Here is a 16,879-nt window from a genome sequence, read left to right as displayed (position 1 = left end):
GAGTAAAAGTATAAAATGACATGAATGTTGTTATTAAAGATTGTTATCTTTTATATAATTCCAAGACTTTGGCTATCTCTAGCTAGAGTAAAGATAATTAAAGTTTAACTAAAAACTAGACTTTAAAAGTTTATTCAAAGTATACTGTGTAATGAGATTATATATAACAGTGAAAAAAATCTTGAATCTTTTAAATGTTAGTTTTGGAATAAAGTAGGAGTTTAAGTGTAAGCAAAATTAATGAAAAGGCATGACCAAGCAAAAGGACAATAATAGCTTCATTTGTAGCTTCTACAAGGCCAAGATTATTTTATCACTTAAAAATATATCTGTAGAGATGGCCATGGTGGCCACACCTTTAATCCCAGCCTTGATCACTGTGAGTTCAAGGCCAACCTGGTCTACAAAGACAGAGAAACCTTGCTTTAAAAAGCCGTATATATATATATAAAACACACACACACACACACACACACACACACACACACACACACACACACACACGGAATATTTAAATATCATTAGAAATCTAAAAGTGTCTAACAAACACACAGTGAGAGAAGCATTTGGTCACTTGAGGCATTCAGTTGTCAGTTGGAGATGAATAGCATCCAGGAATTTTAAATCCATATCTGTGTGCTCTCAGATGATGTGAAAAAGTTCACTGTCTCCTAGGAGTGAGTTAAAAATATCTAAATACAGTCCTGCTCTTTTAATAAGAATGGTACTTTTGGTGTGATTTTTTTTCCTTTAACTGATAAAATTCTCCTCCCCCCCCCACCCCCCCGCCTGCAACCTCCACCTTGAGAAAGACTTTGTAAGTACTTTAAAATTTTAGTAACCTAAGTTAAGTCTTTTACAATATTAGTTTACATTACTATTTTATTTAACAGACCAAACAGAATTAAACAATTGTCCATTAAAACAAGTTTTACAGTCAATATGCAATCCAGTAGGAATATTCTAGCGTTGAAATAAAAACTACAGCTCTCATCTTAAAGAGAGTAAGCGATCATTTACTGGAGCCATTTTGAGTGACCATGACTCCAGAACACAGATCCAGGTCATCTTAAATTCCGTGTTGCAATGTTAAATCAGTTTCATGAAGTTTTTATAGTTTTATAAAACAAAGAAAGTCATAAAGCAGGTTTAAAATACAGTGAGTGGTAGACACATCAGAAAGGCAGGTACAACAAGATGGGGGAGCTATTCTATAGGCCAAGATGCTAGCTGATGTCATCCTCAGCTTTTGGATTGGTTGAAGCTAATGGTCTGTTAAGTCAATAGATTTTAAACTGTTTTCATTTATTATCACAAGATGTTCATTGCAATAATGAGTAAGGCAACAAAGAGCCTTTCCAGAAGGCTCAAATTATCACATGGAAGATAGGCTCTAGACCTGCCAGATTCAACCTCACCACAGTACTAAAATTTCAATTGGTTCATCAGTCTGCAGACACAGACTCCTTTCAGGAATTTTTCATTCATAGCCAGACACAGATTGTTTCCAGAAAATTCCATCACTCTCTAAACAGGGTTTGTGTTGTTGTTGTTTAAGCAATGAGCATCCAAAAAAGCAAAGGGTTTGTCCAATGACAAAACATAAAGCAGAACAAAACTAAAATTTAATCATAGGCTCTTAAAGTCTGTATAATAAAAGAAAACTAAATGTAAATAACAATTTTAAGGAAATCATTTTAAATGGAAGCTCAGAAGGCTGCATCTAAAAACATACACACAAGAGACATATAGTACCTTAAATATGTGTAACAGTTATAAACATAGGTAAAGTACATTTGTAGTTTTTGTTTTAATAATGAAATTTAAGCTAACTGCTTGTTAAAGATTTATGTTACTATGAAAAGTATCTTGAAGTGGTTTCTTGTTAGGAAAAACATTCACAAGTCATACACTTCTGTAATCCCAGCACTCTCAGGGGCAGAGGCAGGTGGATATCCATGAGTTCAAGGCTAGCCTGGTTTACAAAGTGAGACCAGAAAAGCCAAGGATACACAGAGCGCTAACCTGTCTGTTGGTGGGGTGGGGGGACGAGGCAGCAGGGGAAGAAAAGAAAAAAGAAAAAGCACTTGCTCTTATTAGTGTTTATGTAGCATCCGAAGTAGTATCAAGTTTGGTAAATATGACTTCATCATTTTTAAACTAAAAACAGATTTTTAAAAAAATTTAAATATATCATTGTGGTATAACACACTGAGCTAATCTGTAAACTCTAAGATACATTTGTAAGCCTCAAAGTAGATTTTTAAAATGACAATTAAAAAAACAGGGTTTTCCTTTTACATAGGCCTTGCTAAAACCAGAGTCTTGAGAAACCTGTTTGGTTAAAAAAAAAAAATCTTTAAAATAATTAAAATGTTTGTGTTCATATATACATTCACATTATCTCAGAAGAACACATCCTGCAGCAGAAGCAGCCATCTCTTAAAGTGAATTAATGTCCTCAAGAAACAGGGGCAACGGTGTAGAACCAGAACTGGGATGGCCGTCAAGGAGATCGCATTGTGGCCACCAGTGCATGAGAACGGACAGCTTTTCCCTAAAAGCAGAGTTAAATGTTTTAAATTTAATGCCTCAAGTTAATTGTTCCCCAAAGAGATTTAGAGTCATTAGCCCTCTCTATTTATTCTACCTATGTGGCCACATTGATTAAACATATTTGTTGTCTTTTGCCATTATTTATTTCTTTAAATTTCAGCTTTAGTATGAGTCTAAATTAATTTGGGTCAAGTTAACAAGTTTACATGGTCACTTAGTTATAAGCCAATTTGATACTAAGTATATTATGAAAAAATAAACAAACCTAGGACTTTGTTAAACAGACAAGATAAGCCAGTTTGGAGATAATAAATTAATAAATGTTTCTCCTCATTATCTCCAAGCATGCATTTCCTTCTTTTTGACACCTTCTATGATGGTTATTTTTTGTTACCAACCTGACTGCCTCTGGAATTAACTGAAACCCAAACTGTCTGGGTACAACTGTGAGGGATTTTTGTTTCTTCATAATTGGATCATTTAAAGTGAGAAGATCAAACTCTAATTTGGATCTTTGAGGTGGGAAGACCCACCCTTAATCTGGGCCACACCTACTGTTGATAGCCTATATAAAGGACTTGGTAGAAGGAAGCTCTCTTGTTTTTCCCTGCTTCCTTCCTCTTGCCTTAGCAAGTCCATCCCTTCACAGGAGTTAGAGCTTACTCTTCTGAATTCCAGTGCATACTGAAGACCAGCTGAATCATCCAGTTTTATGACTGAGCAACTACTGAATTATTGGACCTTATGCACATAGACAGCCATTGTTGGATGGACTAGCTGGACCACAGCCTGTAAGTCATTCTAATAAATCTAATATATGTACATACTATTTATATACTATATATAATAATAAATGTACTGAAAAAATATATATGAGATTCATTCTATAAGTTCTGTTACTCTAGGGAACTCTAATACCCCTACACACACACACACACACACACACACACACACACACACACACATGCACACACACACATTTTTAAAATTTTCTCCTAAAAAATTGCCTGTCTATGCTAAGTAGAAAATATATATTTAGGTCTGTTTCATGTGCTTCTTTTGGGATTGTCTTTCTCAGCTTTTACCCTGAGGCTGTTTTCTGCACATTTGCATATATCTATATGGGTGCTTAGGAAACTGAGTGACCAATCCCTGGTGAGCAAACAAACTTCCTTCTGTGAATGATAACTTCTAAAAAAGAAGCTGAGACTGCTGACTAGAATTTTAGTGCTGTGGAGACGTTGAATGTTGCAGGTTCAGGGCTATCTAGCCTTCCAGAGCAGCCACCCCTTACCCACCTCTGTCTCCAAATTAACATCCTGTGACTAATAGATAGAAATGTGTTAGAATCAGTTAACTTAGCAGACCAGTAGCTTCTACCAATGACCAGACAGCATCTAAGTCTTATAGACAATGTTATTTTAAATTTGTTTTGATTTGTGACTTTGTTCTAGAAAAATGGTCTAGACCTTTGGTTTGGCTTGTTTACTTGGTTTGGGGTATCTGAAGATATTTTAGATTCTGGCAGTTTAGCTCCTTCTCAGATCTTGTTTGCTCTCGGAAATTTGAACACATTCTGGTTTCTAAAACATGTGTCTGGGTCTTTTTAGTCTTTGAGGTGTATTGGTTTATTGTCATTTAGTCTTTGTCTCCTGACACTCCTCCCTCAATTGCATAGGGAAATGTTCAGAGAGAAACAGCCATCTGGTGCTCCAATGATTTATGCGTGATAATTGCTCTCTATCTTACAAGTATCTCGACAAATGAGGAGATCTAAAGAAAACCAAAACATTTTACTACCACCAAACTGTTTTATCTCGTGTGCTTAACAAAGCTCTAGGGTATCTTTTCTCAACCTGTGGGTTGAGAACCCTTAACTACATATCAAATATTTGAACCATGATTCATAAGAGTAGCAAAATCCCAGTTATAAAGTAGCAACAAAATTATTTTATGGTTGAATGTCACCACAACATGAGGGAATGTGTTAAGGAGTGACACATTAGGAAGGTTGAGAACCACGGCCCTAGAGAATAAAATTTTAAAAACAAAATAAAATAGACAACATCCTTTAATTAAATGTAAAATGATCTATACATAATAATAAAATTGGCAGTTCATAATGATAAAGATCTCAAAATACTATATGTGGATTAAGTTATATGCTAAAATAAAAATTAATTTAAAAATGCTGTTTATACCAAAATTAAAGAAGAATTCTATAGTACACTCCTCTATGTCTACCCTTGCTTCTTTGTTTCTAACATATTTTAGAGTTTTCCTTGAGCACCTTTTTTTCCTCTTAACTCCCATGCTTACATTAAAACGTTTTGACCTAACATTTTCTTCATCCTTAAAGTAAAAAATCTGTTTGGCCTGAAGCTTAGGGGAACTTGTCCGTTGTTAAAGATCATCAAATGTTGCTATATGTGTATCCTCTCAACATCATCCCTGGGGACTTGCGCTAAGAGCCATCTTAAAGCATCTCGGTGAGTTTCCCTGTCACCTGTCTTCTCACTAATGGATCTCATTAAACATGGGTTCTGTGCTCCTCTGCTTCTGGTATGTGTGTGTGTGTGTGTCTGTGTGTCTATGTGGGTCTGTGTGTATTTGTTTGTTTTTTTGTTTTTGTTTTCCAATCAGAAACCCAATAATGTCTAAGAGCTACCTACACCAAAAATGGACATTTCTTAGACCCATCTATACTCTGCACCTGGTCACATGTAGTAGTTGCTTTTCTGGGGAACATCTTGGTAAAACCCGACCCATCCATTGTAACTGATGTGGCAGATACAAAGACATTCTAAAGAAATTGTCAGTCTGATAATCAGACTGTTGAAAGAATAGAAACTCCCTAAGGATATGGGAATTTCCTCTGACTCTCATCCTGGGGAAAGGAGAGAGCATCCTGAGAGGGAGCTTGTCTCCCAGAAAGAGAGCTCACACAGTTCTGACATCTCGTCAGATCACTTTACTGATTGAGACAAAAACCCAGATAAAGAAGTGTCACAATCAGATGTGACCAGGACTGGTCAGATGTAGAAATCCTTGGCTCTATGTTTAAACTGTATTGTCACTTCAGGACCCTAAAAACGGGCTTGAGGGAGTCTGTTGGATTTCTTTGTCCATCTTCCCAATATGGCCACATTGAATAAATCTTTCTTTTCTGCTTTCCATTTTGATTTTGGCTCTTTTAATTGGCTTTTTTGGGGTGCCTCTGATGTGTGGGTCACAAGTTGTGATCTCCAAGTGTGATGGGGACCTCACCAGAGATGCCCACTCAGACACAATGTATATCAAATTGAAAGTCTTTATTCTAGCCATCGGGGACCATACACAAGTCCTCTGGTACCTAGGTCCAGAACTCAGGTTTTAAAGGCAGAGACCTCATCTAGGCATCTCACTCTGTTTCACAGAGAAAGTACTTTGAAGCAAGCAGTTTTAAGAGAAGCTAAGACAGGCCTTAGCGAGCAGGAGGGGGCTCACCATGAACAGGTAGCTAAGACGAATAATTAGCTGAAGCATGTTCCAAGATTATTACCGAGGAGAGCCTTTCTTACATCCCAAAGAGATAAACCCTACTTTTGTTTTTCTAAACTGGGTGTACCTAGGTTCATGTTATTGTGTGATGTGTTCCCATGACAACTGTTTTAGTATGTTTTTAGTTATTTTCACATGTTGTGGCAAAATTTATTTTTTGACAAACTGTGGCCACTTCGGTTTGCCTCTTTAAAGTTTTACTTTCCTAATGTGATAAAATTATTTTTTTGCCTGCCCAGTTAAAATACACATGCAGACTCACAAATTTAAATATTGCAACCACATGTGAAGGACTTACAAATACATATTACTTTATACAATTTGGTAATCTAAGCATCTTAAAACCCATTAAAATAATCCCCGCCTGCTGCCACACCACAATGTGTGAATAGAGGACACCCACACACAGTCAGGAGAGCTGGCCCCTGGGTCGTGAGAGCTGGAGAGCTGGCTTTGCTTCTCACCAGCCACAGCACCTTGGAGAGAAGGCCCTGCACCTCACCCGGGCTGCACAGTAGAGCTGGCATTGGTGATATCAGCACAGGTGAGCCAGTCTGAGGGCATGAAAATGACCCTGCCTCTGGCCACCTGCAGCATTGGGTGAGCAGGGCAGTGCTGGAGAGCTCAACTTGGTGATGTGGGTACAGGAGAGCTGGCAGTCTGGCCAACTTGGCTACCACCCAGGTCTAGATCCAAGGCTTTGAGTTGGCCCACGGCAACATCTACCCCATTGGTGAACTGCTAGAGAGTGTGAAAAGGCCAGTCAAAAGCTGCAGCTTCCACAGTGATATGTTTTCTATGCTTTATTGGTTGTTGTTGTTTGTTTGTTTACTTTTACTTTATTTTATTTTTATTTTCTTTGGCAGTATGAGGTTGCAAGGGCAGAAAGCAGATATGAAGGGTGGGGAAATCAGTGGGTTGTGGTGTATGATGTGAAACACACAAAGAATCAATAAGAAGTTTAGAGATAATAATATCTTTGGGAATATTAAATGTTTCATAAGTCTTAAAAGGCTTAATGTTTTATAAAACAAAATATGTTTGAGCCAAGATTTTATTAACCTATAAAAGTTAATGTCATATGCATAAATTTGATCAGTATTTCCTTTCAAAGAAGAATCTAAATATCTATACTTATGTACGTTTCATCTAATTTATATAAATAACATAAGATTCATATTATTTATTCAAAATTATCTTAATATAAAACTGTTAAGTCCACTTTAAAAACTTTATCTGGACCATATATAAATTAATACATTTATATGTTTATTAGATATCTCTGTTTTTTTCACAGTGGGGATTAGGGAAAATATAATGCAAACAAATAATAACATTCAAAACTTGGCTTATGCCAGGCATGGTGACAAATGCCTTTAATCCCAGCACTAGGGAGGCAGAGGCAGGTGGAGCTCTGTGAGTTGAAGGCCAGTCTGGTCTACAAAGTGAGTCCAGGATAGCCAAGGCTACACAGAGAGACCCTGTCTTGAAAAAAAAAGTTGATATATATTTAAAAATCTTGGTTTATTAAAATATATTACTATTATTATTGTTGTTGTTGTTGTTGTTACTGTTGTTGTTGTGTTTTGTTTTTCTTAGACAGTTTCTTTGTGTAGACGAGCTAGCCTAAAACTCACAGAGATCTGCCTGCCTCTGTCTCCTGAGTTCTGAGATTAAAGGCATAGACCACTACCACCAACCAACTAGTAAAATGTATCTCATGTATGATTATGTATATATAGAGTATACATTTTGTTGTTGTTGTTTTCATAATATATATTGACATAGAAATCATAGCTCTCAACTTAAAGGGAACTCAAGATAGTTTATTCTGGAGCCAATTTGAGTGACCACGGCCTGGGAACACAGATTTTTAATTTATTTTTTAACTTTGTTGTTGTTGTTTGTTTATTTGTTAAGAGACAAGGTTTTCTCTGTATCGCTTTTGCTGTCGTGGACTTGCTTTGTAGACTAGGCTGGCCTTGAACTCACAGAGACTCATCTACCTCTGCTTCCCCGAGTGTTGGGATTACATGCATATGCCACTGTGCTAGGCTAAGAAGACAGATTTTGGTTGCCCCAAATTCCATGTTCTCACATGGAAACAGTTTCAGGAGTTTTTGCAGTTTTAAAGAACAAATAAAAACATACATCAAGTCAAGTTTAAAATACATCGATGAGTACATCAAAGAGGTAGTTACAGGAAAAGAGGGAAAGCTTTTGCTTCTGTCTTTCTGTCTTTCTTTTCTTTTCTCTTTTGAGACAGGGTTTCTGTGTCTGACCATCCCTGCTGTCCTGGACTCGATTTGTAGTTCAGGTTGGCCTCAAACTCACAGAGATTGGCCTGCCTCTGCCTCCCAAGAGTGAAGACTAAAGGGGTGAGCCACCACGCCCAGATGGGGAAGCTTTTCTGCAGAAAATAATTATTCTTCCTATATTAATTAATACAGTAAATTATGACAGCAGCACTATTTTAAAAATGATCTAGTTCTCCAAAGACTGAGACAGAGATACTATTATTAATTATTAAGCTGTAGGCACTATGCTGGGCAGATTCTGAGCTACTCTAATCCTAGTACCTTTAAAAACCTCACAAAAGCCAATCACTTGCCAATCTGTGACCCCCGGAGAGCTTCTGCTCCATCAGTCTGTCCTTACAGCCATGTGCTCATCAGCATCTTGCCTCATGGTGACTCCTCTCCCTTCTGCTCCTCTCTGCTCTGCTCCAAGCCCAGGTACCTCAAGCTCTGCCTCCCTCTCTTTTACCCAGTCATAGGCTTCAGCATCTCTATTTAGCCAATCAGGGATGATTAGGGAACATTCCTTATTATCACATGGTAACAGAAGGTAGTTCAACATTCCTAACAATACCCATGGCATGGCGGTAACCAGATCTTAAGGCACTGAAATCAGCATTTGAAAGAACAGTTGGGTCTTCTTCCAACACCTTTCTATAGGCCCAAGATGCTCTCTCATGACATTCTTACCTTTTGGTTTAGTAGAACCTAGTTCCTTGCTAGGTTACTAGATTCTAAATTTTTTAAAATTTATTATCACAAGATGTTAGTTCCCATGTGGAATGAAGTGAAGAATGGATGTTGCAGAGGCTTAAACCAGACCAAGATTAGGTAGTTAGCATAGGAACTGACAATATTCCAGCCTGTCCACAGTGCTGATATTTGAATTAGCTGTATCAGAAAGGCAAGTTGCAAAGGCTGCCAGAAATAAGGAACTGGGCTTTTGGCACCATTCCGTTGTTCAGACTTTTCTCAGTGAGGAAAGTTGGAGGGAGAAGGGCAGAGGTTTCTGAGCTTGTGCAGGGGAGAACAGAGGTTCCAACCAAACACAACTAACCAGGATTAAAAAGTTAATTAAAGAGTTTGTATCCTAGTAAAAAGAAAGGGGAAGGATAATACATTAATCATTTAAAAAATAAGATAAGATGCCAAGCAACAGATATTAGATGGAGAAGTTTTATTGTATGAATATGGGGAGAGAAGGATGGGGGGAGGGGTCCCTGAGAGAGAAAGAGGTGGGGAGGAAGAGAGGAAGAGAGGAGGAGGGAGAGAGGGAGAGAGAGAGAGGGGGAGGGGGAGAGGGAGAGAGAGGGGGGGAGAGGAGAGAGGGGGGGAGAGAGGAGAGAGAGGGAGGGAGGAGAGAAAGGGGGTAAGAGGGAGGGGCATGATGGGTCTGTTGTTTTATATACTGGGCAGGGCCACGCCCCTCCACCCCGTGGCAGGTAGGCAATGACATCACAGTTGGTGGACTGAAGCAGAGTTGTAACAAAAACTACAGTGACTTCTGCCAAAGTCCCATTTCTAACCACTTAAATACGGTAGTTCTTAGATTACTAGTGATTATAAATACAGGGGAATTATAAAGTCAATGTAGCTATACAAATATGTAAATTTTGGCTTTAGGAATATGTTTGCTTTATTTGTTACTTTCACTCCATTAGGCCAAATTGTGTTCTTGATTACTTAATTTTAGACATAGTCATCCTAGTTAAAATGCAAATGTTATGCCAGGTAGAGAGAGAATAAAAAATAATTCAGATCTGGATCACGAACTAATGGTTTGACATGATGTGAGATTTTGTTTTTCAATGGCTTTAGCAGCATTCCTCTCTCTCCTGAAGGCATTGTCCTGCCTACTGTGCAGCCTACCTAGATCAGACCCTAGGAATGAACTTCCTAGTTATGAGGGAACTTATGATGTTTAACTGAAAATATGTGACATCCCCCATGACCAAAATGTGATGCTCTGCAGACAAGGGGAACTGTGATTGAGAATCCCTGAAAGGACTCTGTGTCTGAGGTGGCTGACTGATTAGATCTGCACTGTGGAGAAACTGGAATGTTGCGTGTCTAGAGGCTAATTGCCTAGTCCTGGCCTAGTTTTAGTGAGCCGCCCTCTTAATAGCCACCCTTTACCCACCTCTGTGTCAGACCTAACATTTTGTGACTAATAGATAAAAAACATCTGAAACTTGTTAGCTTAGCAGACACCAGCCCAGAAGCTAAAAATGACATCCCTACCTTTCTAAATATATTCTAAATTTGTCTAAATTTGATTTGTGACTTTCTTTGTTCTGTAAAATTATGAAGCTGCTTAAGGCACTTTGGCTCATAGGATCTGGGGTAACTTAAATCTGTGCTCCTGAGCCATGGTCACTTGAAACCGCTCCAGAATAAACTCTCTTATTTCCTTTAAGATGAGTGCTGTGGGTCTTTCTGCACTGTCATTCTCATTCTCCTTGAATTTCATTCTTTGCGTTGGAGAGATAAGAAGCCGGGGGCACTGACTCAGTGGAAGTTTCCTGAGACCATGGATGTCTGGCCCCCTATTCCTGAACTAAAGCCCATCTGAGCAGTGAGAGATAAAGCTTCTGTCAAACTCGAAGACTGACCACTTTTTCTGCATCAGCACCAAGCGTCTTTCAGCCTTTTCTACCTCAGCATGAGAATCCTGGGGGAATCCCGTTTCCTTGGTAACCATTTCTTCAACAGTCTGATAGCTCAAAAATGACGCAAAAGTTTCTCTGTAGATGACCTTTGCTCCTACCAGGACTGCCACACTGCTGCATGCTCCCAGACAGGAAGGAGGAGCAAGAAAGGCTTATTTTTCTTTTTTACTAACGAATCCTGACAGCTTAAAACATTAGTCTGGTGGTCTCTCTCTCTCTCTCTCTCTCTCTCTCTCTCTCTCTCTCTCTCTCTCTCTCTTTCTCTTTCTTCTTTCCTTTCTTTTTAAAAAAGTTACATTTTTGTGTATATACGTATTGGTGTACACATACCAAGATGCCTGAGCGGAGGCAAAGAACAACTTGTGGGAGTCAGTTCTCTTTCCACCAATATGGGTTCCAGCTACTGAACTCAGGTCATCGAGCATGGCCACAGGCGACTTTATCCACTGAGCCATCTTATCAGCCACCCACCTTTTAAACTAATGTATGTATTTACTGTGTGTGTGTGACACACATTCACGTGCTTGCACCAGTGTAAACATGTCACCGTCCATGAGTTGAGTGAGGTCAGAGTACAACGTTTGGGGATCTTCTTTTACTTTGCTTGTTTCTCCTTAGATAGAGTCCTCGATTTGTATTAAATTTCTTGTCTGAAAGATTTGAGGTTTGCAATGCAAGGCGGCACTGAGGGAGACCACCCTTTGTGTAAGTGACTTATTAGAAGAGTTATAAATTCCATGAGTAGACAGACATAACAGCAGCATCACAGGAGCTCTCAGCAAGGTTCTGGCCCCAGTGCTGTAGGAAGACACCCAGCACCACCTGGTTTCGGACGAAACAGAACAAGAGTCCCTTCTTATAGGTCTCAGTGGAAGGGAAAGGTTTCCGTAATATGGTTAGTGAGTCATCCACGGTATGTGATGCCAAGCTGTCCTTGATTCCCAGGTCACCGCGGAGGCAGCCTTGCCTTGTGGGAAACGATTGTATGACTCTGAGAATGTTGCAGAGGGGAAGGACGTCTAGTTGACGTGTATCCACTAGTACCAGCTGTCCTTTCATAGCCGGGGAGTCTGGTAACCCAAGTCTGTAAACCCCCTTGGGGCAGTAAGAATGGCAGGCGCTTGCCATTCTCCTGAAAGCCGAGGGGGCCTGGGAAGTTTGCTAAGGGATCAGAGAGTTACAGACAGGCTCTTGTTTTCTTGTGATAGTTGCGGCTGGAAGAAAGAAGCTTCTGCAAGTAGGCATGGCCTGATTAGCTGGTAGTTGAGAAGCTGATATTGTCTACATGCGGAAGTGATGTTTTTGATACCAAGCAGGTATGTTTCCTTTAGCTGACTTAATGACCTATGGTGGTTTGTGTAAGAATGCCATGTTAGAGCCCAACCTCTCAGGCCCTCCTCTCAGAGACACTGCCAGGCACGCTCGCTACTGGTACTTTGTAAATCCCTTGCTAGCAGGCTCACCTGGGAGGTGCATCTCCATCAAAGTGGTGCCACGTTTTGTTCCCTACCCCAAAGCTTGACTGCAGACTCTTGCTGTCTTATGAGAAGAGGCTTCCTCTTCTGCCGTGTAGGCTCTGAGTCTCTATAGAAATTTCACCGGGAGGTCTTTGGTGCTGGGACACAAACTCTTCTGAGAGCCCCTGCCATCCTGCTCCTGCCCATGTGCTCCCCACATCAGTAACTCTCAGAACAAACTCCCCAGACCTCAGTAATCTATCTCAGTGTCCACTGGAATCACCAACCTCAAATCCAAAACCTAATAGTTTGTGGATTTAGGGGAAAAGGGGTGGTGGGTTTGTTGCATATATATATATATATATATATATATATATATGTGTGTGTGTGTGTGTGTGTGTGTGTGTGTGTGTGTGTGTGTGTGTGCGTGCGCGCACACACGCCATAACATAAAAGCTGGCCACAGAAACCTGGTAAGGACTTATTAACGGTATTGAACATTTTTTTCCTTTGCTTTGGACTATGTATATTTTCATGTAGTAACCAGGGATGCCTGGCAGGAAGGAGAAGTTCTCAAGACACTTGTGCCTTTCCTTTCCTTTTGGCTGTCAGATTATTGAAACAATGGATCCTAAGAAATAACAATTCACCCAAGAATCTCATGCTGGGAAAAAAAAAAAGACAGACCCAGCAAGGGAAGGCACTTAGAACCAGACAAGGCACTGTGCCCCAGAGAAAGATTTACAGCTTCTCAGATGACCTTGTAGCTTCCCTGAGACAGTGGTGACTGGACAGTTAAGACCCTGAAACTTGTCTTGGGAGGGGCTGTGGAGCAGCGGAATCCCTGGATCACGTTGTCATTTTTGTCATGGTCTGATTCTCTTTTGCATTTTTTCGCTGACTCATTTAATAGACTTACTAAGAACAGGTGGCTGACCCTAGCCTGTTAAGGCAGCCAGAGCACAGGCTCTGGCCCTAGCTCTGGTAACAATGCGAGGCTATATTAAGCAGCTCCGTGTTGTGTTAAATGACCTTTCGCTTTCTGTACCACTGCTATAAAACACTCTCTCAAAATAAATTAAACCGTTATCTCTTTCCACCCTCCACTGTCTGAAGTCTGTAACTTGAGAATTTCAGAATTTCAGAATTGTGTCAGCACAGTCTGACCAGCCTTTTTTGGTTTTTGTTTTGGAAAGGTCAATGTGGCATCGCACACTCCTAGCGCAGCTTAGCTTGCCTTTCCTCTTAAATCTCTGGTGGGCCTTGCAGTGAAACCTAACTGTTTGTGCTTTGGTTTCTTTTTCTTCCTTTTCAAATGTATCGTCTTCCTGCCTGCGTTGTTTTTTTTTTTTTTTTTCCTTTCTTTTTTTAAGGCAGAGCTTGCGAAAGGAGAAGCCCCTTTCCAAAGGGCTAAAAGACAGGAAGTTTACACAGGGAAGAGGGGCGGGGGCAGCGTTGCTAGTTCGGTTCTAAAGTACAGTTGCTGCTGAGGCTGGGGATGCTGCTTGCCAGAGCAGAAGATAGTAAAAAAAAAAAAAAAAAACTATTTCTCTGGCTGGATTTCCTCCTTTTCCAATCTCCTTGTTAACAACTCTAGGAAAAAATGTCCAAGCTGATTAAGAGGGGTGAGGTTCTTAAGTCTTCATCTTCAGTTTGAATCTACGTTTCTTTCTTGATTCAAGATAACCAGCTAACAGAGACTCTTTACTTTCATCCTGAAATTAATTGGAGAACTTTATGAATATCGGTGAAGTTAGTTTTTTTTTGGGGGGGGGGGCTCTTGATTTTGCCTCTCACTTGGGGCAACACTTATCAACCTTGGGGGTTGATAAGTTTCCCCTGCCCCCTACTTTTTCTCAACTCTCCTGCTAGCAAGAGTGGACACTACTCTTGGGGTGCCTCTTGTCTGTGTGGCTGATAGATACTAGCTGAAGTCTTTTCTCCAATGTGGAAATTGCTGGCTCTCACTACCACTGTCCTACTGAGGTTTGGGCTACTTTCCTTTTCACATCTCATCGCACAGAACTGAGGTAAGTTGTCATTTTTGTTTTCTACTGTCAGAGGGCAAGCTTAAGGCCTTGGACATGCAATGCAAATGATCTACCTCTGAGCTATACTCACAAACCTATGTTGTTTTTATATCTTTATGCTAAGTAGAAACTATGATTCTTTTGACTTGTGCACCTACAAGTGTGATTAAATCTGTAGCTTTTGCACTTTATTATGTGTATGAGTCACTCTGGGATCTTATTAAAATAGGATAAAAGGATAAAAGATGGGGTTTAAGAGTAATCAGAATATGTTGCATGTACGCCTATAATCATTAAAGAACAAATTTAACTAATTATAGAAATAAAAACAGGAACTTAAGTTTGTAGCTCAGTGGTGGGGCATTGTCTAGCATGTTTAAGGCCCTGGGTTCTTTCTCGGTGCCATAGGGAGTTGGAAATTTGAAATAGCCCAGCTGTGAGCCTGTTTGTTTTGTTTTAAAGTCCTTCTCTCAGTATGTAGCACTGGATGGCCTACAACTGGCTATGTAGGTCTGCCCACCCACATGCCTCCTCACTGCTAGGATGCACCTCTGCATCCTGCCTTGATTATCTTATTATTATCATGTCTGGTTGGTCACTATCCTACCTCTGAACTGTATCCCCAGGCCCTAGATGCTGAATTTTATCAACTGCATTGCTGTGATCTGTATGCCAGCCTTGAGCTTTCTAGGGATTTTGCTTTTAAAGAAGGGGTTGGAAATACATGGACAGGATGATGGGATTTGGCTGAGCACTTGATTGATATTGAGCACTGAAGAAAGCAAAATCAGACAGTTTCTCTGCCCTGGTTGCCTATTTTGATGACTTATCTTTAAGTTAGAAGTTTCCGTTAAACAGCTCTAGACGTGGTAAGCTAGATTAGTCAAGTTAGAGAGGATGTTGATCTTTGAGCAAAGCCCTTTCTTCCCTCTCGACACATTGAACTTTATTTACCCGTCTATGGCTTCTTTCGTACTACAAGACCAGAGAGGAGTGGTCAGGACAGAAACTACATGGTGACAAATTTGAAATGGCTATTGTCGGGTCTTTTACAGCAGAAGTTAGCCATCCATCCATGGTGTAGGCAGGGGTGCTGTTCACTCTTCAGACCTGTCAAGCTCTGACCCTGGCACTGTCTTTGGCACTGGCAATAGAGGACTGAAACAGAAATCCCTGCTTGTTTGAAGCTTACCTTATAGATCATAAACAAGAGGAAAATAAATGCATGATATATTATATAAGGGATTTTCAAGAAGACAAAAGGAGTTTTAACAAAAAAAAATGTTAAGAAAAAATATTTGAAGGAAGTCTGAAGAGACTAGCTGGGGGAAAAGCAGGAGTGGTGAGAGGCATGGGTGGAATCTTCTAGAGAAGCAGCCAGGACAGCAGTACAGATGGAGTAACCACTTTATGGTTCCCACACCTGTTCATGCGGTTGTTTGCAATAGTTACTGCTGCTTTAAGGCAACTTCTCACATGGCGCTGTTCCATGAAGCCAGCTCTTTCGTCACGATACAGGTATATAGTAAATTTTGGCAACAGGTGAGTATTTCCAAAACTCTTTTGCCTGTGGCAAGAAGCAAGGTTACATCAAATACGTGCCAATACCCTTGCTCTAAGTTACAAGGCCAAGAAGTAATGCGTACTGTGACAATAGATATGGTATTCTTCAAGTTCATGAAAATATGTTGGCTGGCAGGCAGGTCATGTAAATTTCTACCCAGGGTATGTGATTATCCTTGGAAAGATTAGGCATTGTTTCCTTGGACTGAAAAATTGCATACATTTCCTGAAACTAGGTGACCACCTGGTTATCTTAGGTGATTGTATCACATTGACTACTTAGCGCTGGCTTCGGTTGTTGGTAGATTGGGGACCCTGAAAGAATGAGAGGCAGAGCACCACGAGAGAAGTGAAAAGCATGTTGTAAGCTCATATCCTTGCATGCTGCTACAGCTGATTTGAGGTGTGGAATCAATGGACTAGGCTGAGAAAGCATGGAGAAAAGTGCTACGGACATTCATAGAGTAGCTTGCCATGGGCATCTGATATTTTAAAGCCTCCCATCATTATTGTGTGCTTCAGTGGACATACAAATACCCTTGTATTCTGTGTCCATTCAAAAAGTCCCACTCTCTCATCACATTGTTAACAGATTTTTAGTTAGGAAACATTTGCTAGGCTACTGGCTGCATCGTAGGTAGTAGATGCTGGGTTGTCTATAAGACTATAAATCTTAGTCTTGTGCTGCCTTGGCGACTGACATTTCAATCTGATTCAGGCTATAATAATCTAGCAATCTACCTGTGTTTTGTTCCTTCAAAGGAGAT

General features: G+C 40.1%; 1 protein-coding gene across 4 annotated transcripts in view; it reads left to right on the top strand.

Moving 5' to 3' along the window:
• The first annotated feature begins 3,322 nt into the window (after window positions 1-3,322).
• LOC311600067 (broad substrate specificity ATP-binding cassette transporter ABCG2) overlaps window positions 3,323-16,879 on the top strand; it is a 110,392-nt gene continuing 96,835 nt past the window's right edge. Inside the window, exons 1-2 of one of the 4 annotated variants that reach the window (XM_084786325.1) lie at window positions 6,499-6,640; window positions 12,271-12,378. The gene's annotated coding sequence lies outside the window, so the exon portion shown is untranslated. Of the gene's footprint in view, window positions 3,348-6,498; window positions 6,641-12,270; window positions 12,379-14,077; window positions 14,550-16,879 lie in introns of those variants that run through there. The other 3 variants (XM_084786329.1, XM_084786330.1, XM_084786328.1) reach the window with 3 other exon arrangements.

This window comes from Acomys minous, assembly GCF_964271855.1.
Source record: "Acomys minous genome assembly, chromosome: 6".
Taxonomy (NCBI): domain Eukaryota; kingdom Metazoa; phylum Chordata; class Mammalia; order Rodentia; family Muridae; genus Acomys; species Acomys minous.
The sequence above is the reverse complement of the archived record's forward strand: the minus strand, read 5'-3'. Positions and strand labels throughout refer to the sequence as shown.